The sequence below is a fragment of the Crinia signifera genome, chromosome 11 (assembly GCF_055691185.1).
Source record: "Crinia signifera chromosome 11, ASM5569118v1, whole genome shotgun sequence".
NCBI classification, from domain to species: Eukaryota; Metazoa; Chordata; class Amphibia; order Anura; family Myobatrachidae; genus Crinia; species Crinia signifera.
In genome coordinates this window covers 94,917,087-94,942,936 of record NC_139227.1, presented here as the reverse complement: position 1 = coordinate 94,942,936, position 25,850 = coordinate 94,917,087, and the positions used below count along the sequence as shown (strand labels likewise).

Below are 25,850 nucleotides of genomic sequence, written 5' to 3'. Positions count from 1 at the left end.
GCCGTACAGTGCCCTGCGGAAAACAAAAATCTGGTACAAGAAGCTGGCCGTGTATATCATCCAGATGGCACTGTATAACGCTTACGTGCTATTCCGTTCTACCGGCCAGAGGGGGACATTTATGCACTTTCAAGAGGAAGTCATAAAGGGCCTAATATTTGGGAACCAGCAGGCAGAGGGCCCCAGTACTTCTAGTACTGGCCCCCGTATTGTACCAGGGCAGCATTTTCCTGATGAAATCCCCTCCACTGGAAAAAAGGGCAGGACACAAAAAAGGTGCAAAGTTTGCTATAAAAAGGGAATAAGAAAGCAAACTATTTTCCAGTGTGACACTTGCCCCGACAAACCCGGCCTATGTATAAAGGAGTGCTTTAAAATATACCACACATCTATGGATTATTAGGTTCATCATTTCACCGTGCTTCGGGGGTCTTGCTAATGCGACATAGCACCCACCATTCATTCCACCATAATCTGAGCCGCAAAATCCAAAAATCACTCCTTCCCTTCTGAGTCCTGCCATGCACCCAACTGGTATTTTTTGGTCACATGTGAGGCATTGCCGTACTCGGGAGAAATTGGGGCACAGATTTTGGGGTGCTTTTTCTCCTTCATACCTTCTGAAAATGAAAAATTTTGAGCCAGAACTGCATTTTTGTGTAAAAAAATGTAATTTTTCATTTTCACTGCCCACTTGTATCAAAATTGGTGAAACCCCTGGGGGTTTGAAATGTACACTATACCCCTAGATGAATTCCCTGAGGGGTGTAGTTTGCAAAATGGGGTCACTTGTGGGGGGGTTCCACTGTATTGGTGCTTTGGGGGTCTTGCTAATGCGACATAGCACCCACCATCATTCCACCAGAATTTGTGCTGCAAAATCCAAATATCACTCCTTCCCTTCTGAGTCCTGCAACTTTTTGGTCACACATGAGGCATTGCCGTACTCGGGAGAAATTGGGGCACATATTTTGGGGTGCTTTTTCTCCTTCATACCTTCTGAAAATGAAAAATTTTGAGCCAGAACTGCATTTTTGTGTAAAAAAATGTAATTTTTCATTTTCACTGCCCACTTGTATCAAAATTGGTGAAACCCCTGGGGGTTTGAAATGTACACTATACCCCTAGATGAATTCCCTGAGGGGTGTAGTTTGCAAAATGGGGTCACTTGTGGGGGGGTTCCACTGTATTGGTGCTTTGGGGGTCTTGCTAATGCGACATAGCACCCACCATCATTCCACCAGAATTTGTGCTGCAAAATCCAAATATCACTCCTTCCCTTCTGAGTCCTGCAACTTTTTGGTCACACATGAGGCATTGCCGTACTCGAGAGAAATTGGGGCACATATTTTGGGGTGCTTTTTCTCCTTCATACCTTCTGAAAATGAAAAATTTTGAGCCAGAACTGCATTTTTGTGTAAAAAAATGTAATTTTTCATTTTCACTGCCCACTTGTATCAAAATTGGTGAAACCCCTGGGGGTTTGAAATGTACACTATACCCCTAGATGAATTCCCTGAGGGGTGTAGTTTGCAAAATGGGGTCACTTGTGGGGGGGTTCCACTGTATTGGTGCTTTGGGGGTCTTGCTAATGCGACATAGCACCCACCAAAATTCCACCAGAATCTGAGCTGCAAAATCCAAAAATCACTCCTTCCCTTCTGAGTCCTGCCATGCACCCAACTGGTATTTTTTGGTCACATATGAGGCATTGCCGTACTCGGGAGAAATTGGGGCACAGATTTTGGGGTGCTTTGTCTCCTTCATTCCTTCTGAAAATGAAAAATTTTGAGCCAGAACTGCATTTTTGTGTAAAAAATGTAATTTTTCATTTTCACTGCCCACTTGTATCAAAATTGGTGAAACCCCTGGGGGTTTGAAATGTACACTATACCCCTAGATGAATTCCCTGAGGGGTGTAGTTTGCAAAATGGGGTCACTTGTGGGGGGGTTCCACTGTATTGGTGCTTGGGGGGTCTTGCTAATGCGACATAGCACCCACCAAAATTCCACCAGAATCTGAGCTGCAAAATCCAAAAATCACTCCTTCGCTTCTGAGTCCTGCCATGCACCCAACTGGTATTTTTTGGTCACATGTGAGGCATTGCCGTACTCGGGAGAAATTGGGGCACAGATTTTGGGGTGCTTTGTCTCCTTCATTCCTTCTGAAAATGAAAAATTTTGAGCCAGAACTGCATTTTTGTGTAAAAAATGTAATTTTTCATTTTCACTGCCCACTTGTATCAAAATTGGTGAAACCCCTGGGGGTTTGAAATGTACACTATACCCCTAGATGAATTCCCTGAGGGGTGTAGTTTGCAAAATGGGGTCACTTGTGGGGGGGTTCCACTGTATTGGTGCTTGGGGGGTCTTGCTAATGCGACATAGCACCCACCAAAATTCCACCAGAATCTGAGCCGCAAAATCCAAAAATCACTCCTTCCGTTCTGAGTCCTGCCATGCACCCAACTGGTATTTTTTGGTCACATGTGAGGCATTGCCGTACTCGGGAGAAATTGGGGCACATATTTTGGGGTGCTTTTTCTCCTTCATACCTTCTGAAAATGAAAAATTTTGAGCCAGAACTGCATTTTTGTGTAAAAAAATGTAATTTTTCATTTTCACTGCCCACTTGTATCAAAATTGGTGAAACCCCTGGGGGTTTGAAATGTACACTATACCCCTAGATGAATTCCCTGAGGGGTGTACTTTGCAAAATGGGGTGACTTGTGGGGGGGTTCCACTGTATTGGTGCAACATAGCACCCACCATTCATTCCACCATAATCTGAGCCGCAAAATCCAAAAATCACTCCTTCCGTTCTGAGTCCTGCCATGCACCCAACTGGTATTTTTTGGTCACATGTGAGGCATTGCCGTACTCGGGAGAAATTGGGGCACAGATTTTGGGGTGCTTTTTCTCCTTCATACCTTCTGAAAATGAAAAATTTTGAGCCAGAACTGCATTTTTGTGTAAAAAAATGTAATTTTTCATTTTCACTGCCCACTTGTATCAAAATTGGTGAAACCCCTGGGGGTTTGAAATGTACACTATACCCCTAGATGAATTCCCTGAGGGGTGTAGTTTGCAAAATGGGGTCACTTGTGGGGGGGTTCCACTGTATTGGTGCTTGGGGGGTCTTGCTAATGCGACATAGCACCCACCAAAATTCCACCAGAATCTGAGCCGCAAAATCCAAAAATCACTCCTTCCGTTCTGAGTCCTGCCATGCACCCAACTGGTATTTTTTGGTCACATGTGAGGCATTGCCGTACTCGGGAGAAATTGGGGCACATATTTTGGGGTGCTTTTTCTCCTTCATACCTTCTGAAAATGAAAAATTTTGAGCCAGAACTGCATTTTTGTGTAAAAAAATGTAATTTTTCATTTTCACTGCCCACTTGTATCAAAATTGGTGAAACCCCTGGGGGTTTGAAATGTACACTATACCCCTAGATGAATTCCCTGAGGGGTGTACTTTGCAAAATGGGGTGACTTGTGGGGGGGTTCCACTGTATTGGTGCAACATAGCACCCACCATTCATTCCACCAGAATCTGTGCTGCAAAATCCAAAAATCACTCCTTCCCTTCTGAGTCCTGCCATGCACCCAACTGGTATTTTTTGGTCACATGTGAGGCATTGCCGTACTCGGGAGAAATTGGGGCACAGATTTTGGGGTGCTTTGTCTCCTTCATACCTTCTGAAAATGACAAATTTGGAGCCAGAACTGCATTTTTGTGTAAAAAAATGTAATTTTTCATTTTCACTGCCCACTTGTATCAAAATTGGTGAAACCCCTGGGGGTTTGAAATGTACACTATACCCCTAGATGAATTCCCTGAGGGGTGTAGTTTGCAAAATGGGGTCACTTGTGGGGGGGTTCCACTGTATTGGTGCTTTGGGGGTCTTGCTAATGCGACATAGCACCCACCAAAATTCCACCAGAATCTGAGCTGCAAAATCCAAAAATCACTCCTTCCCTTCTGAGTCCTGCCATGCACCCAAATGGTATTTTTTGGTCACATGTGAGGCATTGCCGTACTCGGGAGAAATTGGGGCACAGATTTTGGGGTGCTTTGTCTCCTTCATACCTTCTGAAAATGACAAATTTGGAGCCAGAACTGCATTTTTGTGTAAAAAAAATAATTTTTCATTTTCACTGCCCAGTTGTACCACAATTGGTGAAACCCCTGGGGGTTTGAAATGTACACTATACCCCTAGATGAATTCCCTGAGGGGTGTAGTTTGCAAAATGGGGTCACTTGTGGGGGGGTTCCTAACTTTTAGCATCTTATGGTGCCTAGAAACCTACATGGTGCCTAAAAAATAATCTCATAAAAAGGAGGCTCCAAAATCAAGTAGGTGCTCCTTCTATTATGAAGCCTGTGGTTTGGTCACCGTGCACACTAGGGCCACATATAGTATATTTATGAAAACAAAAGAATTGGGGGAATCAATTTTCAGTCACATTTCTCTAGTAAAATGTACTGTGTTCCTTAGAAAAATGTATTCAAATTGCAAATCTGCAAAAAAAAAAGAAATTTTGAAATTTCACCTACACTTTGTTTTAATTCCTGTGAAACACCTAAAGGGTTAACAAACTTCCAAAATGCTGTTTTGAATACTGTGAGGGGTGCAGTTTTTGAAATGGCATCATTTATGGGGGTGTCTCACATACAAGTCCCTCAAAGTCACATCAGAACTGAACTGGTCCCTAAAAAAATCAGTGTTTGAAATTTTCTTGAAAATTTGAGAATTTGCTATTCATATTGTAAGCCTCCTAGTGTCCCAAAAAATTAAAAGGAAGTTGAAATAATGATGTCAACATAAAGTAGACATATGGTCTTTGTTAGTTATTAACTATTTTGAGTGGTATGATTATTTGTCTCACAAGCAGAAAATTTAACATTTTGCAAATTGCTAAATTTTCCATTTTTTTACGACATTTTGGTATTTTTCACAAAAAAACACAGACTGCATCGACCCAAATTTACCACTAACTTGAAGTACAATGTGTCACGAAAAAACAATCTCAAAATCACTGGGATAAGTAAAAGCAAAAAAAAGTTATCCCCACTTAAGTGAGACATGTCAGATTTGAAAAAAAGGGCTCTGTCAGGAACGCAAAAACTGGCTCTGTCAGGAAGGGGTTAACAGGGAACAAATGGCAAGTAGGAGCGCTGATAAATATTCTTGTTGGGTTACTGCTGCACTGCAGGTGGGGCAGATGGAACATGTGCAGAGTTAGATTTGGGTGGGTTATATTTTTTCGGTGCAGGGTAAATACTGGTTGCATTATTCTTACACTGCAATTTAGATTTTAGTATAAACCCATCACACCCAAATCTTACTCGCTCTGTACCTCTACTTTATCTCTTCACCAGGCTTAGTACATCTGTCCTTATGTTTCATACACAACCTTATCTGGGAGCATTTGCCCAGTGTTCTGATGGACAGAGGATTGATGCTATTCAGTTGAACGGATCTATATTCTAGGTTATTAGCGCGGTGGATAGATCTCTCCCCCCTCCAGCGTCACTTTGATGCCCATGCAGCATTCCAGGTGGATGTCTCCTGTAGTGTCCACACTAAGCCCTGAGGAAGCTCCTCCGACATGAAAGACCACAGACCTGTCCATCAACGCACTTGGGGCTCATATACACAGGACGTGTGCTCTGGGATGAGGAAGACAGACGGGTCCCTGGTGGGGACTGAGCCCTGGACCCCCAGGTGCTGCCAGATAATATCATCCTGCCACCTGCTCCAGCGAGCTAAGCTGGCAGCGCTCAGTAACTGTGCATGCAATCTGTAACCTTGGCTGGGGACGGAATACATAGATATTAATGGGTGGCAGTGGATATTAACTGACAAATTAGTATTTAAATAGTTATTTATGTAAATGCTGAGGCAGAGAGAGTGCGCAGTGAGCTGAATCTCTGCGGCATAGCAGGCGCTGAATTCACGGTAATACCGAGGTTAGTAAATAGGAGATGTTGCAGTTAATCTGTTAAAGGAAGAATAAACTGCAAAGACATAATAGGCTGCAGCTGGTGACATCACAGGTACAGACGTTCCGTGTATCCCCGATATATCAGGGGCCAATATAACAAATTTTCAGGCAACCCTTTTGCACTGAAAGAGGACTCTAGGACACGTGGGCATGAGTTTAAGCTAGAGGACAGAAGATTTCGTACCCTTAAAAGAAAATTTGGTACTTGTTTCCTAGCACGGCCACAATCTTGGGCATCATGTACCTTTAAGTTAAGGTACACGATGCCCGCGATGGACCCGATTTCCTTTGAAATCAGGTCCATTTTGCCGGCAAAGGAAAAATCGCGGGCATCGCGTCGGTCGGGACCATTAACATTGGCCCCGACGCGACCGACGAGCATCGCGTTGGTCTTGTGTCATTATAATGGCACAAGATGAGATGGACTTGATTAAGTCCATCTCACATAGTAAACAATGTGAAATGGGCCAATATGACCTATTTCACATTGTATATGGCCCCGTTGTCACCCCACGATTGACGCGAACCCGAAGCGTGGCGAGCACAGCGAGCCTGCGAGGGGTGGCGGTACGCGTCCTCCGTCCTTTTCATACCCCTACTATCCACGTCGGCGTGGAGTCGAGAATATAAAGTGTGGCGAGCGTAGCGAGCCACCGAGCCCAAAGCGTGGCGAGCGCAGCGAGCCCCGCGAGGGGACGCGTATACCTGTGAAGTTATACGCGTGCGCTCTTCACACTTTATATTCTCAACTCCATGCCGACGTGGATAGTAGGGGAATGAAAAGGTCGGAGGACGCGCACCACCGCCGCTCGCCACGCTTTGGGTTGGCGTCAATCGTCGGGTGGGGTTTACGGTGTAAATTTGGGGGTCTAGGGAATATTTTACATTGAATCCAATGTAAAATTGGGTCCCAGGGACCCTATTCACATTTGATTCAATTAAAAAATCGCGTTGGTCGCATCGCATGCGACCAAATCGCATGCGATGCGACCGATGCAATTTTTCCGACACGACCACCCCGATGGAAATCAGTGTGGCCGTGCTAGGAAACAAGTACCGAAAATTTTTCTTTACGGTCATGGCAGTAAAATTGGAGAAGTGGTGTCGGCAGATGGAGAGGTGGTGACGGCAGATGAAGAGGTGGTGTCGGCAGAGACAATAAATTCTTTTAAAATAAGGTTGGACAATCATATATTGAGTAAAAATATGCTGGGGTACAAATAACAATTTAAGGGGGAGATTCTCTAAGCGCAAAATGCGGTAAAAAAACGTTATCTGGGTTTTTAACGCATTTTGGGATGCTGTAAGCATCCCCCGCCGGGTTACCGCGGCGGGGGGCATCGCCAGAAAAATCTGGCGATGCCCAATAGAAGCCAATGGGCTTCTACCGCATCCCACCGCCGCCCCGCAACGACCCCCCGCCGCCCCGCACGGACCCCCGCATCGCCCCCTCACCTGTGTCCGGGCAGCACAGCTATGACCTCCTCCCTGCACTGATCCTCTTCCGGGTGCAGGGAGGAGGAGAGCCCGGCTCAGCAGCAGCTGGATGTATGAGGTATATCACGCTGCACGGTGGACTGAGGCTGGATGTATGAGGTATATCACACTGCATGGTGGACTGAGGCTGGATGTATGAGGTATATCACGCTGCACGGTGGACTGAGGCTGGATGTATGAGGTATATCACGCTGCACGGTGGACTGAGGCTGGAGGTATGAGGTATATCACGCTGCACGGTGGACTGAGGCTGGATGTATGAGGTATATCACGCTGCACGGTGGACTGAGGCTGGATGTATGAGGTATATCACGCTGCATGGTGTACTGAGGCTGGATGTATGAGGTATATCACGCTGCATGGTGTACTGAGGCTGGATGTTTGGAGTATCTCACGCTGCATGGTGTAGTGAGGCAGGATGTATCTTACCAGACATGACAGGACGGTTTAGATCACATGAAAGATTTTGTTATTTATCAGTTTCCAGAATGCTATTAAATGATTGTTAATTCAGATACAGCACTAAGTGTCTGCCATGGCAACCACAGTCACATGGTCACCAAAATGTAAGAAGCAGAAGGGCCTTGAAATGAACCTTTGAGCCTTTTGCTACAAAAACAAAATCTATTGAAAAAGAAAAAAAAAATGAAAGCACCAGAACACAGGATATTCTTGAAGCCGCAGCGAATCTGGAGACATTCCCATGTCTGTATTAGCAGCATATGTGCCCAGCCTCCGACACTTCATCTGCGTGTACACACGCCTTTATCTGTAGGTTTGGAAGCACCACAACAGTTTAACACAACTTTACTGTACTCTGCTTATATCAGGCGATTCTCTCATCCCCGACCCCTCAGGGAGCCAGGGGTAGAATTTATATCCATACCATGCCTGGGCAAGCACAGACTGCTACACACAATATATGCTTCACTGATGTGGTGCAGAATGTCGACGCAGATGTGAGGTCAATATGGTCACATGTCACCATTGTGCACGTAGACAACAGGAATGCCGAAATAAAATGTTCAACTGTGAGGGCCCTAACTAACCTAAATGCAGCCTAACCTTACACTGGTAATATCAGCACTGTTCATTGGCAGCATGTCGGCGGTGTCGACACCATGACTGCGTCCCCATTGATACCATACCAGACATCAGAGCACCAGGTGTTGTGGGTCTGCTCCGTGACCTCCTCATAGTGAAGGGGTCACAACTTGAAAGTGACAGCCACATGACTAGGAAAGCGCTGCAGCTGCTGGGAGCAGGTAAGTGACCGCTGGGCCACAAGGGAGGATATGTCCTTATTGTCTACATGAGTGTCTGAGTGGCTTGCAAGACAAAAATGTGACGTTTACACTTGAACACAGTGAAGTCTCAGGACAAAACAATAGGACATTTCCTCCGGGCTTCCCCCCATCAGCCGACATGGAGGCTATCACCACACGTCAGGAAAGCAGATTGTACTCGCCAGCATTATGTGGTAAGTGCACAAGGCCACATCTATGTCAGGCATTAAGGGCGCCTTGCTTCCTATGAAGGGCGCAAGCTTTGTCCTCCCAGACATACCGTACCCTGCAACTCCAGGGAATGAGAGACACACTATGTACTTACAGTATCACCTGTACTTGTGTGTGCTGCAGCGGAATCGGTACATCTGTCAGAATAAACTTAGGTCTACAGTCATTAGGTCGACCCCACTAGGTCGACTGGCAGGAAGGTCGACATGACTTAAGGTCGACATGGGCCAAGGTCGACATGACTTAAGGTCGACATGAGGTAGGTCGACTGGTCATAAGGTCGACATGGGTTTTTCACTGTTTTTTTTATCCGAATGACGACACAGTCGACATGGACACAGTTGGCAATGAAAATCGGACCCTCGCATCGCTCGCAATGCTTCGGGCACGGTGGCTCGCTTCGTTCGCCATGGCTTTTATAACATCCTCCATGCCCTAGTGGATGGTAGGGCATGAAATACCGGCTGTCGGCACATTTCGGCTCAAAAAACAGTGAAAAACCCCATGTCGACCTTATGACCAGTCGACCTTCCTCATGTCGACCTTTATGCAAATTCGACCTTAAGTCATGTCGACCTTAAGTCAGGTCGACCTTCCTGCCAGTCGACCTAGTGGGGTCGACCATATGACTGTAGACCTAAGTTCATTCTAATAGATGACCGCATCCCGCTGCAGCATATTCTCCCTCCTCAGCTGCCGCCATACAGAGATGGAAAGTCGTAGAGCCGCCATTAATACGGTTACTGCAAGATTACCCATCTCTGTAATAATAATGCATGCTAGTGTCATTGTCACTATGGTGAGTGCGTCTTACTTCAGGTCACCTCCACCAACTTGCAGGTCACATCCACGCACAGGAGAGGAGACGAATCCTACAGTACCGGGTGCTGCCCACTGTATTGTGCACCCATCAGCTGGTACCAACGACAGAGGAAGGACCAACACGGATTATCATCTCACACTGGCATCCGTCAGGGATATAAAAGGTTCAGGTGCTGGAAGCAGGAAAGCGGGCATTGTAAGAACCAGAGACACAGAGTATACAGTGCTTAGCGACTACCAAAGGTGGGGCCCATTGGCCCCTAAGGCTCATCGATGTAAGGCGGGCCCGATCCCACAGATGACATACTGTAGCACACATTGCAGGAACACTTTTGGCCAGATGCACTAAGCTTGAAAAGTGATAAAATGGAGAGTGATAAACAACCAGCCAATCAGCTACTACCTGACTTTTTCAAACACAGCCTGTGAGATCACAGGTAGGAGCTGATTGGCTGGCTGTTTATCACTCTCCATTTTATCAATTTTCAAGTTTAGTACATCTGGCCCTTTGTGCTGACTGATATACATGCGTCAGTATACACTTGCTGCTTTTGGGGCTGCGTAGCCGCTGACCGGTCAGACTGCCCATGCTGACCCCAGTCCTCCCGCCGAAAGTGCCTGCGATGGGCAAGTGAGCATCAGAACAGAACCATTAAGCGATGGAAGAGGGTGGCCTGGCCCTTATTATATCATGTGGGTGTTTGGGTGCGTGAGCAGCATTTACCAAGATGCACTATGGGAAGGTGGAAAATTGGCACAGGCTAGTCTATTGCCCGAACATAACCTTCATGTAAATATGATAAAAGCTATGTTTCCACAGCGCAGTAACTGTTTTGCTTACACACTTGCTGACGCCTTGCGCAGCGGCGTGGTGGGGGAGGAGGAATGATATCCTCATTGCTAGTAACCCCATGAAAACATGCATCGTTAACAATATTGGGTCTCATACAGGGCCAGATGTATCAAGCTTCACAAAGTGATAAAATGGAGAGTGATAAACACCTAGCCAATCAGCTCCTACCTGTCATTTTTCAAACTTAGCCTGTGGCATGGCAGGTAGGAGCTGATTTGCTGGCTGTTTTTCACTCTCCATTTTATCACTTTGTGAAGCTTGATATTAATTAATATCCATTATAAGGGCGTTCACAGCCATAAATCAGACATCAGCCGGCCCACAGGGCCTCATCCTCCTGAGAGACTAGAGCAAAGCCGGATGTGTCATCAAATGCCCATTACACAGGGGTACACAGCCCATCCTGCCCACCAAGGCACAGCAGTCCAGGATATCAGGATAGCCATGTTGAGCACAAGTGACCTATAACCAGATTCAGTAAAGCAAAAAGCAAGTATTGTTGTGCCTGGAACACCCCACGCTGCTACGGCAGGGGGCAAATACATTGATATTGTTTCTGTGCAGGGTAAATACTGCCTGCTTCATTCTTAAGGCTCCCTTAATTAAGGGCCCCTTACACTTGTGAGATTTTGTGAGATTTGACCCAATTCAGGTGGATTGAGTCAATTTATCTGACAAAATCTTATGTGCCTGATGTGTAGGACACAATGCTCAATCCTGTGCCATTGGGTATAACCAAGAGATTGCAAGAGATTGATCCTCCTGCACATAGGATAAATCTCGAGTCAATCAGGTTCAATTTGTTGAACAATAAGTTACATGGCAATTTTATTAAAAACTACAATAATAGTAAAAAAATATTATATATATATATATATATATATATATATCCAATCTGTTGGTAGGTCCTGGTGTAGGTTACATACCGCACGGCACTCCAGGTAGTTGGTGACAACATAGTTTATTTGCAACGGTTTCGGAGTACTAAGCTCCTTCGTCAGGCATATGAGTATATATATATCTCCTATATATTTGGCTACATCTGTCACTCAAAGTGGGTGTCTGTGTCTATAACGCTCTGTTCCTGGACTTTCCTCTTAATGTGTGATTGCCTTCATCTGTGCTGAAAACCTTTCTGAGAAATTAACCTGTTTAAAACAGGTGATGGCAATCATACATTAAGGGGAAGTCTAGAAACAGAGCATTGTGTCCCTCCTGGAGAGGGTCATGTTGGGAGGTATGTGACATAGAACCAGCCCAGTGAGCCCACAGACAGTGCCAGACACCCACTGCCTTCCCATGTTGCCCAGCACTGCTACTCCACAGACACTAGGTGAGCGCCCCCCTCCCGCGATTTGCGGCAAAACCTCCCCCCCGCGCGCCCCCCCTCCCGCGATTCGCTGCAAAAAGAACCCCCCGACGACCCCGCCCGCAATTCGCGGCATAACCACCACCCCGCGACCCCCCCCTCCCGCGAATCGCGGCAAACCCTCCCCCGTCCCCCCCCCCCGATTCGCGGAAAAAACACACACCCCCGCGACCTCCCTCCCGCGATTCGCGGCAAAAAGAACCCCCCCGCGACCCCCCCTTGCACGATTGGCGGCACCCCCCCTGCGACCCCCCTCCCGCGATTCGCGCCCCCCCCCCCGCAATTCGCAGCAGCCCCAGGATTAAATGGCACATGCAAAACGCTGGCACGGCTATGGTCGACAATGAAAAAGGTTGACATGAGTTTTTGAAGATTTATTTCATTTTTTGAATGTTTTCATATTCATTCTCATGTGTCAACATGGACACCAATGAAGTGGCACACTTATGTCAACATTTACATGTGTTGACCTTTCTGTGTTGATTTTTTCTTGTGGCGATTCGCGTCACACCCCCCCGCAACCCCTCCTCCCGCGATTCGCGGCACCCCCCACCTCCCGCAATTCGCGGCAACCCCCCACCGGAACCCCTGTGAACCCCGCCCTCCCGCGATTCGCGGCACCCAACCCCGCGACCCCCCCCTCCCGCAATTCGCGGCACCCCCCGTGATTCGCGGCAGCTCCAGAATTAAATTGCACATGGAAAACACTGACATGGCTATGGTCGACAATGAAAAAGGTTGACATGAGTTTTTGAAGTTCTTTTTTTCATTTTTTGAATATTTTCATATTCATTCTCATGTGTCGACATGGACACCAATGAAGTGCCACACTTATGTCAACATTTACATGTGTTGACCTTTCTGTGTTGATTTTTTCTTGTGGCGATTTGCGTCACCCCCCCCCACCACCCCCCCCCACAACCCCCACTCCCGCGATTCACGGCACACACACACACACCTCCCCCGCGATTCTCAGCACCCCACCCCGTGACCCCCCCTCCCGTGATTCACGGCACACCCCCGCGACCCCCCCTCCCATGATTCGCCGCAACCCCCGCCCCGTAACCCCCCCTCCCGCGATTCGCGGCACCCACCCCCGCGACCCCCCCTCCCGCAATTCGCGGCAGCTCCAGAATTAAATTGCACATGGAAAACACTGACATGGCTATGGTCGACAATGAAAAAGGTTGACATGAGTTTTTTAAGGTTTTTTTTTTTCATTTTTTGAATGTTTTCATATTTATTCTCATGTGTCGACATGGACACCAATGAAGTGCCACACTTATGTCAACATTTACATGTGTTGACCTTTCTGTGTTGATTTTTTCTTGTGGCGATTCGCGTCACACCCCCCCCACCCCCGCGATTCACGGCACACACACACCCCCCCCGCGATTCTCGGCACTTCACCCCATGACCCCCCCCTCCCGTGATTCACGGCACACCCCCCGCGACCCCCCCTACCATGATTCGCCGCAACCCCCGCCCCCGTAACCCCCCTCCCGCGATTTGCGGCAACCCACCCCGCGACCTTCCTCCCGCGATTCTCTGCAATCCCTCCCGCGATTCGCAGCATCCACCCCCCCACAACCCCCCCTCCTGCAATTCGCGGCACCCCCCGCGACCCCCCCTCCTGCAATTCACGGCACCCTCCGCGACCCCCCCTCCCGCGATTCGCGGACACCTAAGTTGCAATACAGGGCATCTTTCATACAATTCTAACCATATTTCTCATATACAAACGTTCACAAATTAAGGGGGCGCAGCCCCTTACGACGGTGTGAAGAGCGCCCGTAGGGCGCGATGAATCACCTAGTATATATATATATATATATATATATATATATATATATATATATATATATATATATATACATATACATACATACATACATACACACACACACACACAGTACAGCAGATCTATTGTGGAGGCCTGCACGGGAGACTGACAGCTTGTGTGGGAATCAGCCCCAGAGCATCGCGTTCCAGCGTTCCATTCCTGCACCACACAGTACATTTGGCAGCCACCGGCTACAGGACACATGGAGCTGTCACCCTGGGTGGCCCAACACATTGTTATCCTTTTACAGAGAACACGTGCTCATCTAATTACATCCACAATGGCCAGTAATGCCGTTTACACCCGGAGTAATACTCTGCAGTCAATCAGCGACAGACGAGGGGTCTATACAGGGACCCTATACCCCTGATATCAGCTGACAGCCCCCATTACCCATTCTGCTAGCCAGAGGTTTACGCTCTGCCACACCTGTATCCAGGTATTCCTTATGCATAAGCGGCATCTTATTCCTTACCCCTGGGATCCCCTGCGATCATGCTGCACTCTACCAGATGGTGCCCCCAATGGGTAAACGTAGCTGTGGGTGACAATGAGGTGACTGTAGTAGGCTGAATATTGGTGAGGATCACATAATCGCTATACCCACAATACGCTCCAATAATATCAATGATAGCCCTACCTACTGCTAAAATTCAGATCATTTATAAGGTCGCCACAGGTGGGGCGCAGCGCTGTACATCTGGAGGCAGCAGGACAGGGACACAGAACATTACAGTACAGTTACACTACAACAGCACAGGTAACAGCAGCACAATGCTCAGTACACACTACAGCTGGGATGTAGGAAAGCAGAGGAGGTGTCTGTGTACTACCAGGGGCAGCGCAATACATAGGGCACACATTAGTACAATACAGGGGACACAGAACATTACAGTGACTGAGACACTACAACAGCACAGGTAACAGCAGCACAATGCTCAGTACACACTACAGCTGGGATGTAGGAAAGCAGAGGAGGTCTCCGTGTACTACCAGGGGCAGCGCCGTACATAGGGCACACATTAGTACAATACAGGGGACACAGAACATTACAGTGACTGAGACACTACAACAGCACAGGTAACAGCAGCACAATGCTCAGTACACACTACAGCTGGGATGTAGGGAAGCAGAGGAGGTGTCTGTGTACTACCAGGGTCAGCGCTGTACATAGTGCACACATTAGTACAATACAGGGGACACAGAACATTACAGTGACTGAGACACTACAACAGCACAGGTAACAGCAGCACAATGCTCAGTACACAATACAGCTGGGATGTAGGGAAGCAGAGGAGGTCTCCGTGTACTACCAGGGGCAGCGCCGTACATAGGGCACACATTAGTACAATACAGGGGACGCAGAACATTACAGTGACTGAGGCACTACAACAGCACAGGTAACAGCAGCACAATGCTCAGTACACAAAACAGCTGGGATGGAGGGAATCGGAAGAGGTGTCTGTGTACTACCAGGGGCAGCGCTGTACATAGGGCATACATTAGTACAATACCGTGTACACAGAACATTCCAGTGATTCAGACACTACAACAGCACAGGTAACAGCAGCACAATGCTCAGTACATAATACAGCTGCGATGTAGGGAAGCAGAGGAGGTGTCTGTGTACTACCAGGGTCAGCGCTGTACATAGGGCACACATTGGTACAATACAGAGGACACAGAACATTACAGTGACTGAGACACTACAACAGCACAGGTAACAGCAGCACAATGCTCAGTACACATTACAGCTGGGATGTAGGGAAGCAGAGGAGGTGTCCGTGTACTACCAGGGGCAGCGTCGTACATAGGGCACACATTAGTACAATACAGGGGACACAGAACATTACAGTGACTGAGACACAACAGCACAGGTAACCGCAGCACAATGCTCAGTACACAATACAGCTGGGATGTAGGGAAGCACAGGAGGTGTCCATGTACTACCAGGGGCAGCGCTGTACATAGGGCACACATTAGTACAATACAAAGGACACAGAACATTACAGTGACTGAGACACTACAACAGAGCACATGTGGCAATACAGATGGGCAGCAAGGTGAGCCAGAGGAATTCTGGGATAAATAGCTGCCATGTAGGTGAATGCTATCACTGAAGTGTGAGAGAAGAGAGCTGTGAGAACAGGAGGGCGGAGGACCCTGGTCCTTGGAGCTTAAGCCTTACAGTCTAGGGGAGACTGACCGACAACATAAGGCAAGAGGATGTGGATGGGAACCTGAGGAAGGTAGGCAAGGTAGTAATGACTGAGGAGAGTGGGTGAGCTGCCGGGTGACCATGTTATATGATGGAGGGGGGGATGTTATGGGAAACAGGTGGGTTTGCAGCTCACACAAACAGGCTGACCTCACTATACCCGCCTGTCAGTGCCATCTGTCTGTCATTTGTCATTGCACCAATCACTGAGCCTCATGTGTTAGTTACCAGCAGCTTCTGCACCATCACTGCATCACACTGTACAGCACTACAGCACATGTCAGAGTCATCCATATTTATTCCCATGTACAGGCGAGTATAATAATAATAATAATAATAATAATAACAATAATAAATTATTATTATTCTTCTGCCGCTAAAATGCACAACGCTCGCTCTCACTATATCGCTGCTCTGCACTCACCCGAGAGACCGCGGAGAAATATCACCATGTCCCTGACACATACAGGTGACCGTCATCATCAGGGGCTACACCCACAAAACAACTTCAGTGTAAAGGGGAGAGGTTTCAAAACTTCCAGAGAAATTAAAAGTGCAGCTGCCCATAGCAACTAATCTACTTCCTGCCACCATTTATCTAGCATAGTCAATGAAATGACAGATACTGGTTGGTTGCTACGGGCAACATCTCCTCTGGATATCTCTCTCAGATTTGATGCAGCTCTCCCTAATAGTGAACAAGTATTTTCTTCTAGAGTAATAATGTCACTATACAGTATGAACACAACCATTATATTATAATAAGCGGTGTCATGACAACTGAAAAATATATATATCGCTGTTCCAAGTCCTACACGCCACCGCGGGGAGGTCACATGCCGAGCTGTACGCCCAGGCTTCGATCATATAAACGATAACTGCATATTTAGGCTCACGTGCGCACGTGTCTATAGCTGCGTCCAGCACCGCACCAGATTTATGTCAGCCATACTTACACACCGTAACAAAAATAATTCCAGGATAGATAGATAGAGTGGGCAGGATCAATTGAAACAAGCAGCTATCCACTCTCGCATTACATCTGCCCCCTGCAGCACAGCATGGTGTTGCCTAGGCCCAGCTACATGTGGGGAGTACAGACTTCCACGCATCTGATCGCATCAAGTGGTGCCCAGTGCAGCACCCGATGTCGCATGCCATCCTGCGATGGACATCGGGTGCTGGAGGGGTGGTGTTTTGGCTGTGTAGGTGGGACTGGAGCTGGGGACCATAGTGGTGGAGCTTTCAGGCGGCGGGACTTGTCTGCGGCAGCAGTTGACTTTGAAACACTGGGCGGTCCTCTGATTGGCTGAGAGAACTCTCTCTCGTCTGCTGCCACGTCCCGCCGCTTGAAAGCTCCACGCTACACAACCGCCATACCTCCTCTGCTGCTGCTGAGTCCCTCCGGTCCTAAGCACTAAGGTACCGGCTACCCGCCAGCGCTCCGGTACCCATCCCGGCCCCGCTCCCCGAACCCTCCGCTGATTGCATTCGAGCAATCGCATGTGGTTAAAAACCACATGCAATTGCTCATGCAATTCGATAAATATTATGTGCAGCTAATAATATCAATCGATGCGACATTCGACGGCGTGCCCGTGCATCGCGTCTAATGTCAGCTTAAAAATGCATGCAATCATTCGATTTATGTGGTTGAAATCGAATGATTGCATTCGATCTCTCACATATGTATAGACAGCATAACCGATACGGCAATCACCCAGGACTCCAATACACGGCTAAGGGCATGTATCACATACTAGCCTTTGATAAGGAACCTCACATAAACAATAGCCCGTCTCTTTATGGCTGCTCCTGGGGCTGTGCGAGGGCTTCATTACCATGGAACATAACACCAGAAGCCCAAGGCCACATTCTGACACTCAGCTGGGGCACATGGCATTGCTCCACATAAGCTGCATGTTCTGCAGTATCCCCCCAGACAGACCTCGTGTTCTGCATGAAAGTCTCCCTGCAGAGCGCAGTGCGCGCCGGCTTCTGGTCATATACAGGAATGTAAGCGTGTTCCCCAGCTACCCACTGCCATGCCCAGCATCCAAGCTACATCCACTGCTCTGCCAGTCAGGAACCAATCCACCACATCCCTGCAACTGGGCTGGAAATGTGTTTGGGTAAATTAGTGCAACTGTGGTTACTAAGCGACTAAATGCATATTACTGACACATATATCATCCAACTGAAAGCACAAATCAAAATGCAGCCAACCATGTACTAGTGACATCACTGAGGCACTGTACAAGTTCCCATGGGTTAGACATTGGCTCTGTACTGTGAAAGTGGGTGTGGATCATTAGGTCACCACAATGTTGGTCGACAGTAATTAGGTCGACTTAGGTCAACAGGGTCATTAGGTCGACATGGGGTTTTCTCATGTTTTTCCCCCGCCAAATGTTGACACAGTCGACATGGATGCTGAAATGTAGCACTGCTGTGCTCGTCATGCTTCGGGCACACTATTTTATTCTCCCACTACGCAAAGTGCAGTGATGGCTAACCTTGACACTCTAGATTTTGTTGAACTACACATCCCAGCATGCCCTGCTACAGTTTTGCTATTTGGCCATGCTAAAACTGATGCAGGGCATCCTGGGATGTGTAGTTCAACAACACAAGGTCAAGGTTAGCCATCACTGTCGTAGTGGATGGTAGGGCATGAAATAACGCCTGTCGGCACATGTCGGCTAAAAAAAAAAGCTAGATTTGGGTGGTGTTTGTACTTCAAACTGATATCTATATTGCAATGTAAGTGTAAAGCAGCCAGTATTAACCCCACACAGAAACAAAATAACTCACCCAAATCTAACTCTCTCTGCACATGTTACATCTGCCCCACCTGCAGTGCACATGGTTTTGCCCATTATTATTATCATTTTATTAATAAAGCGCTACAAGTGTTTCGTAGCGCTGTACAGTGAACCAGATTCAGGCCCATAGTGTCTGGCAGGGCTATAATGTGACAGACGCTGACTGCTTGCTACTTTTTCCAAGGTTTGATCATTTCATGCATTCGTCCAGGACATCTGTATTACATTGTGATGCAATATACAGTTAGGGAGCATTGTAATAAAGGGACTATCCTGTCCAACAGAGAGAGATCAGCACAGAACCAGGACAACAGGAGAGAACAGATCACCCAGGCGTGATGCCGCCAGGCTGGGGCACATCCGCAGCACCGATATAGGAACCATACTGTAATGGTGAGATCTACAACTGGGACTCCAGCCCATGACACACACTAGGAAAAATGTTTCTGGATAGTTCCTGCCCTCCCCAAATATTTCATTATCCTCCCACCAGAGACAAAAAATCTGCAAACCTCACATTATTCCACGCTGTGGGAAATGCAATACAAATGCAGATTGGGGATTTTATCGCATTGCGGAGTTTAGTAATCGTTGCACGCTATTTGGTTTTCATGCAATTGTGCAATTATTGGTGGCTATCGAGGGGTGGGGCTACCAAACAAAGAGCGGATAACATTCCCATGATGATGATGACTTAATAACTGCGGCGAGTAGGGAATCTGATCTCACACTATGGTCATTGTGAAACAAACGCCCCCACGAGACACTTATATAATAAATGAGTTATGGTCACCACTATGGTAACAGATGAAGAACAGGAGACCAATAATGACCGAATTATAGATTTCCAGTAGAAGAACACAAGTATTCTGCCCACGAAAATCTGTCATCTCATGGAAACATATGAAAGGCAGGCGCAATTCTGGGACCTTGTGTGGGTACATAATAAAACACTCCTAATAATAGAGACAAATAACTCCGCAGTTACAAAAGCACCAAGGACACATAAATAACTGCATGACGCTGCCGGAAGGTCTTCACTCCACTAGAAAATAATAGGCAAGCAATGCCGGAGACCAGGGTATTGTGCCGTGTACCGCTGCCCTATGGACGCAAGCAACGCCGGAGACCAGGGAATTGTGCCATGTACCGCTGCCCTATGGACACAAGCAACGCCGGAGACCAGGGTATTGTGCCGTGTACCGCTGCCCTACTGATGTAAGCAACGCCGGAGACCAAGGTATTGTGCCATGTACCGCTGCCCTATGGACGCAAGCAATGCAAGAGACCAGGGAATTGTGCCATGTACCGCTGCCCTATGGACGCAAGCAACGCCGGAGACCAGGGAATTGTGCCGTGTACAACTGCCCTACGGACGCAAGCAATGCCGGAGACTAGGGAATTGTGCCATGTACCGATGCTCTACAGACGCAAGCAACGCCGGAGACCAGGGAATTGTGCCGTGTACCGCTGCCCTACTGATGTAAGCAACTCCAGAGACCAGGGTATTGTGCCATGTACCGCTGCCCTACGGACACAAGCAACGCCGGAGACCAGGGAATTATGCCGTGTACCGCTGCCCTACGGACGCAAGCAACGTCGGAGACCAGGGAATTGTGCCGTGTACCGCTGCCCTACTGATGTAAGCAACTCCAGAGACCAGGGTATTGTGCCATGTACCGCTGCCCTACGGACGCAAGCAACGCCGGAGACCAGGGTATTGTGCCGTGTACTGCTGCCCTACTGATGTAAGCAACGCCGGAGACCAGGGAATTGTGCCATGTACCGCTGCCCTACGGACGCAAGCAATGCCGGAGACCAGGGAATTGTGCCATGTACCGATGCTCTATAGACGCAAGCAACGCCGGAGACCAGGGAATTGTGCTGTGTACCGCTGCCCTACGGACACAAGCAACGCTGGAGACCAGGGAATTATGCCGTGTACCACTGCCCTACTGATGTAAGCAACTCCAGAGACCAGGGTATTGTGCCGTGTACCGCTGCCCTACTGATGTAAGCAATGCCGGAGACCAGGGTATTGTGCGCCACGGAGACTAGGAATACACTATCCAGACAATCAGGGGCCCATACAGTGTGCGCCACAGAGACTAGGAATACACTATGCAGACAATAAGGGGTCCATACAGTGTGCTTCACGGAGACTAGGAATACACTATTCAGACAATCAGGGTCCCATACTGTATGCGCCACGGAGACTAGGCATACACTATGCAGCCAATCAGGGGCCCATACAGTGTGTGCAACGGAGACTAGGAATACACTATCCAGACAATCAGGGGCCCATACAGTGTGTGCCACGGAGACTAGGAATACACTATCCAGACAATCAGGGGCCCATGCAGTGTGCGCCACGGAGACTAGGCATACACTATCCAGACAATCAGGGGCCCATACAGTGTGCGCCACGGAGACTAGGCATACACTATCCAATCACATATGCGCGATAAGCACAAACATATCCACATGTATTATAGTAAAGAGGACGTACTGTACGGACTGATAAACACTGATGGTACAGACCTCACATCTGTATTCCTCCGCTCCAGCTCTCCTGCCAACTGATCACTTCTTATCTCCATGATTTGAGCTATGGTGCTCCCTACCTCTGGAATTCTCTACCTTTCCCTATCAGACTCTCCACAAAACCTCAGACCCACTTCTTCATCGCATTCAGTCATCCTTACCATCACGTTCACTTCTACCCCAACTGTGTTACCCCTGTATGTCTGCCCCCCTCCACCCTTGACATGGGTCAAGGTCGACACAGGCATTAGGTCGACAGTCAAAAGGACGACATGGTTTTTTTTCCCCAAATGTCGACATGGACCCTTCGCTCACAATGCTTCGGGCATTCACATCACCCCTGTACCCCCGTGTCCAGCTTACACACTGTGGGGCAACATGCAGGGAACACAGAAGCTGGGACCAGTAGTGTACTTGTGTCCTGACAGGTCTGAACATTACACATATGCACAAGCAGTTACTCCATCATATGCCCGCCAAATGGCAGTGTAATGTCACTAACTTTCCCCCGTACAGTGTATTAATCAATCAATTTTTTATTTTTTAACAGAAATGGGACTGGCAGCATAAGCCTCTGGTTCTTGCCCCACAGCGCCAACTCCTGTGCCTGCCTGGAGCGCACTAAATGCAAATATCAAAGCTAGAGAAGGAAGGGAAAGGCAGTTGAAGAACAGGCAGGTAACTATGAATGAGGTTTAATGGCTGATCACTGACCCCGATAGGTTTCCTTTTTGATTTGATCTAGAATTATTGTTTAAGAACAGTATAAGCCAATCAATTTTATGTTTCTTTTGTTAGTCTGCATTTGCAGATCCCTGTAATCAATTCTTCAAGTAAAGCATTGTCATACATTTTTTTTACAAGATTGTGTTGGTGTGCAATTATTTCAGCGTTTGCCGTTATATTTAAGGGTTATGAAGTAAATATATATACTTCTGTTTTATCACACCGCTGCCAACCGGTATCACCAGGAAGATGAGCATCGCTCAACCGGCCGGAGACACTTTGATAAATAGAGATAAGCTACAAAAATGGTGATAAAATTATTGGTAAATAGCCTCCAAACAGAATATATACAGTATATAGCAACAAACTCTTTTATGGTCCAATTCTGGGGAAATAAAATGTTATTAGTTATGGTTATTATTATCATCAATAACAGCAACAACAAATAATAATAATAATAATAATAAGAAGAAGAAGAAGCACCTTGCTGCAACTTTATCATAGCAGAAAATAAATAAGCAAATCCAGTGTTGTTTGCAAGCGCTAATACCACAAATGGCGAAAGTGTAGAATGAGCCCCAGGTGACGATTCCCCCGCAGAGACGCAGACTTCACACTTCAGCCAAACGTCTTTTGTTTAGATAAAAGCAGAACAATAACACTTTGTGTAATTAGTGTCACACCGCACGTGTCCCAGCTATTGTCACACACAGGTACTAGATAAATATCGGCAGCGTATAAGGCATTACATATATAGAACAACCCCAGTGATGCTCTGCAGATACACGCAGTACAAACAGCAGATCACCGGGGATAAGATAGTCTGCAGCCAGTGTCATCTCATATACACCGCAGCATTGTAACACCACAACAATAGCAGTTATAGGGGGCTGTGATATCCCCGGCTGCCCCTCACCCCCTCCCCAACTCTCAAACAGGTCGTTTATGAGAAACTTTACCATACAAGGGGCTACACGCAGGAGCCTGACACCCAGGGTGTAACCAGGGAAGACGGAGGGGGTCTGGAGACCTAATACTTGTTACAGTGACCGACCTAATACTTGATAGGCTAGGCACATACTGTATATAGAGAGAGATACTGTATGCAGAGAGATACTGTACATACACATATATATATATATATATATATATATATATACATACATATATATATATATATATATATATATATATATATATATGCTAGGCACATACTGTATACAGAGAGAGTTACAGTACATATATAGAGGCTACTCACATACTGTATATAGAGAGAGATACTGTATACAGAAAGAGGTACTGTACATATATAGAGGCTAGGCACATACTGTATACAAGATAGATAGATAGATAGATAGATAGATAGATAGATAGATAGATAGATAGATAGATAAATATGGAGATAGATAGATAGGATGGTGTAATGGTTAGCATTACTGCCTCACAGCACTGAGATCATGGGTTCGATTCCCACCATGGCCGTAACTGTGTGAAGTTTGTATATTCTCCCTGTACTTGCGTGGGTTTACTCCGGGTGCTCAGGTTTCCTCCCACAATTCAAATATATACTGGTAGGCTAAAAGTGTGTGTGTAAATACTCTCTGGTAAGCGCTGCGGAATATATGTGTGCGCTATATAAGAAACTGGTAATAAATAAATAAATACATACTGAAGAGAGAGATATACAGTACATATATATAGGCTAGGCGAGAGAGAGAGAGAGAGAGAGAGAGAGAGAGAGAGAGAGAGAGAGAGAGAGAGAGAGAGAGAGATACTGTACATATATAAAGGCTAGGCACATACTGTAGAGAGAGATACAGTATACAGAGAGATACTGTACATATATAAAGGCTAGGCACATACTGAGAGAGATAAAGTATACAGAGAGATACTGTACATAGAGGCTAGGCACATACTGTATACAGAGAGCAATACTGTATATAGAGAGATACTGTACATATATAGAGGCTAGGCACATACTGTATACGGAGAGAGATACTGTACATATATAGAGGCTAGGCACATACTGTATACAGAGAGATACAGTATACAGAGAGATACTGTACATATATAAAGGCTAGGCACATATTGTATACAGAGAGAGCGATACTGTATATAGAGAGATACAGTACATATATAGAGGCTAGGCTTATACTGTATACACAGAGAGAGAGACAGTATACATAGAGAGCAATACTGTATATAGAGAGAGATACTGTACATATATAGAGGCTAGGCACATACTGTATATATATATATATATATATATATATATATATATATATATATATATATATATATATATATATATAGAGAGAGAGAGAGAGAGATACAGTACATATATAGAGGCTAGGCTAATACTGTATACATAGAGAGAGAGTATACAGAGAGAACAATACTGTATATAGAGAGAGATACTGTACATATATAGAGGCTAGGCACATACTGTATATATATAGAGAGATACAGTACATATATAGGCGAGTCAGAGAGAGAGGCTAGGCAGATCCAGTATAAAGAGGCTAGATATATATTGTACAGTACACAGATGCCAGAGATAACCTGTAGTGTATACAGAAATATACTGTATACAGAACAGGGTATACATTGTTACATTGTTGCAATACTCATCCTATCAGACCGACACCTGCTGTGACAATATCCAGTGAGTAGAAGCTCCTGCATCTTGTAATAACTTTAGTGGAGTAGATTGCTAGCTCTTCAGCCCGGTGTGCAGAATGTCCCTAATGTCACACGTGTGTGACCCTGTGCAGCCCATCTGCCATAGTGTGAAGTGCATGCCCCAGCTGCTGCAGAAGCTCTTGGTAGGCTCCCCCTGTGTCTGCATGGCCTGGCTGGGGGTCAGCCCATAGACATGTAAGTAGTGGGGAACCATCCCTGGGGCACATACATGCACTTATATCACACACACGCAAACTTCACACTTACCTCTAGTTAGGCTGCAGGGACTGTGCAACTTTCCCCAACTCCACTAGCAAGTAGGGACTGCTGGGGGCAGATGGTGGGGGTCTCTGTACCCCAATGCAGGAGTTAGTCCAGCGATCCCCCGGGTTACAGTCCAGGATCCTTGGAGCAGGGGTATCTGCGAGCCTGTCACATGCTGCCAGTCACCCACCCCTGCCAATGCAGCTCTCCCGGGGATGTCTCCCAGCGCTGTGTGCTGTGCCTGCAGCTGAGTGTCAGCCAGAACATTGCAGTCTCTCCTTCTGTCCAGGCTCCAGCTGTAGCATTAGCAGGGGGAGGGGAGGAGCCACCGGGACTGACCCGCCCTCTGCACTGCCCAACATTTCCCTCAGCCCTACATAGTAACTGCTCCGAGTCCCTACTCTGCCGCTGACTGTCACTAGTGTCTCCCCAATGCTGTCACTTAGCACATGGCCAGCACTGCAAGCTGCTCAATGGGAGTGCCTGACAATTCTACAAACATAGATGGCTAGATAGACTAAATACACACACACACACACACACACACACACACACACACACACACACACACACACACACACACACACACACACACACACACACACACACACACACACACACACACACACACACACACACACACTATATACACAGACACATATATAAATATGTACAGTA

General features: G+C 46.9%; 1 protein-coding gene across 3 annotated transcripts in view; it reads right to left on the bottom strand.

Annotated features, from left to right (window-relative positions):
• Positions 1–25,484, bottom strand: part of TSPAN18 (tetraspanin 18) — a 94,256-nt gene extending 68,772 nt beyond the window's left edge. For 2 of the 3 annotated variants that reach the window (XM_083163687.1, XM_083163688.1), the window contains exon 1: positions 25,176–25,484. The gene's annotated coding sequence lies outside the window, so the exon portion shown is untranslated. The remainder of the gene's footprint in view (positions 1–25,175) is intronic. The other variant, XM_083163686.1, reaches the window with a different exon arrangement.
• Between the last annotated feature and the right edge of the window lie 366 nt (positions 25,485–25,850).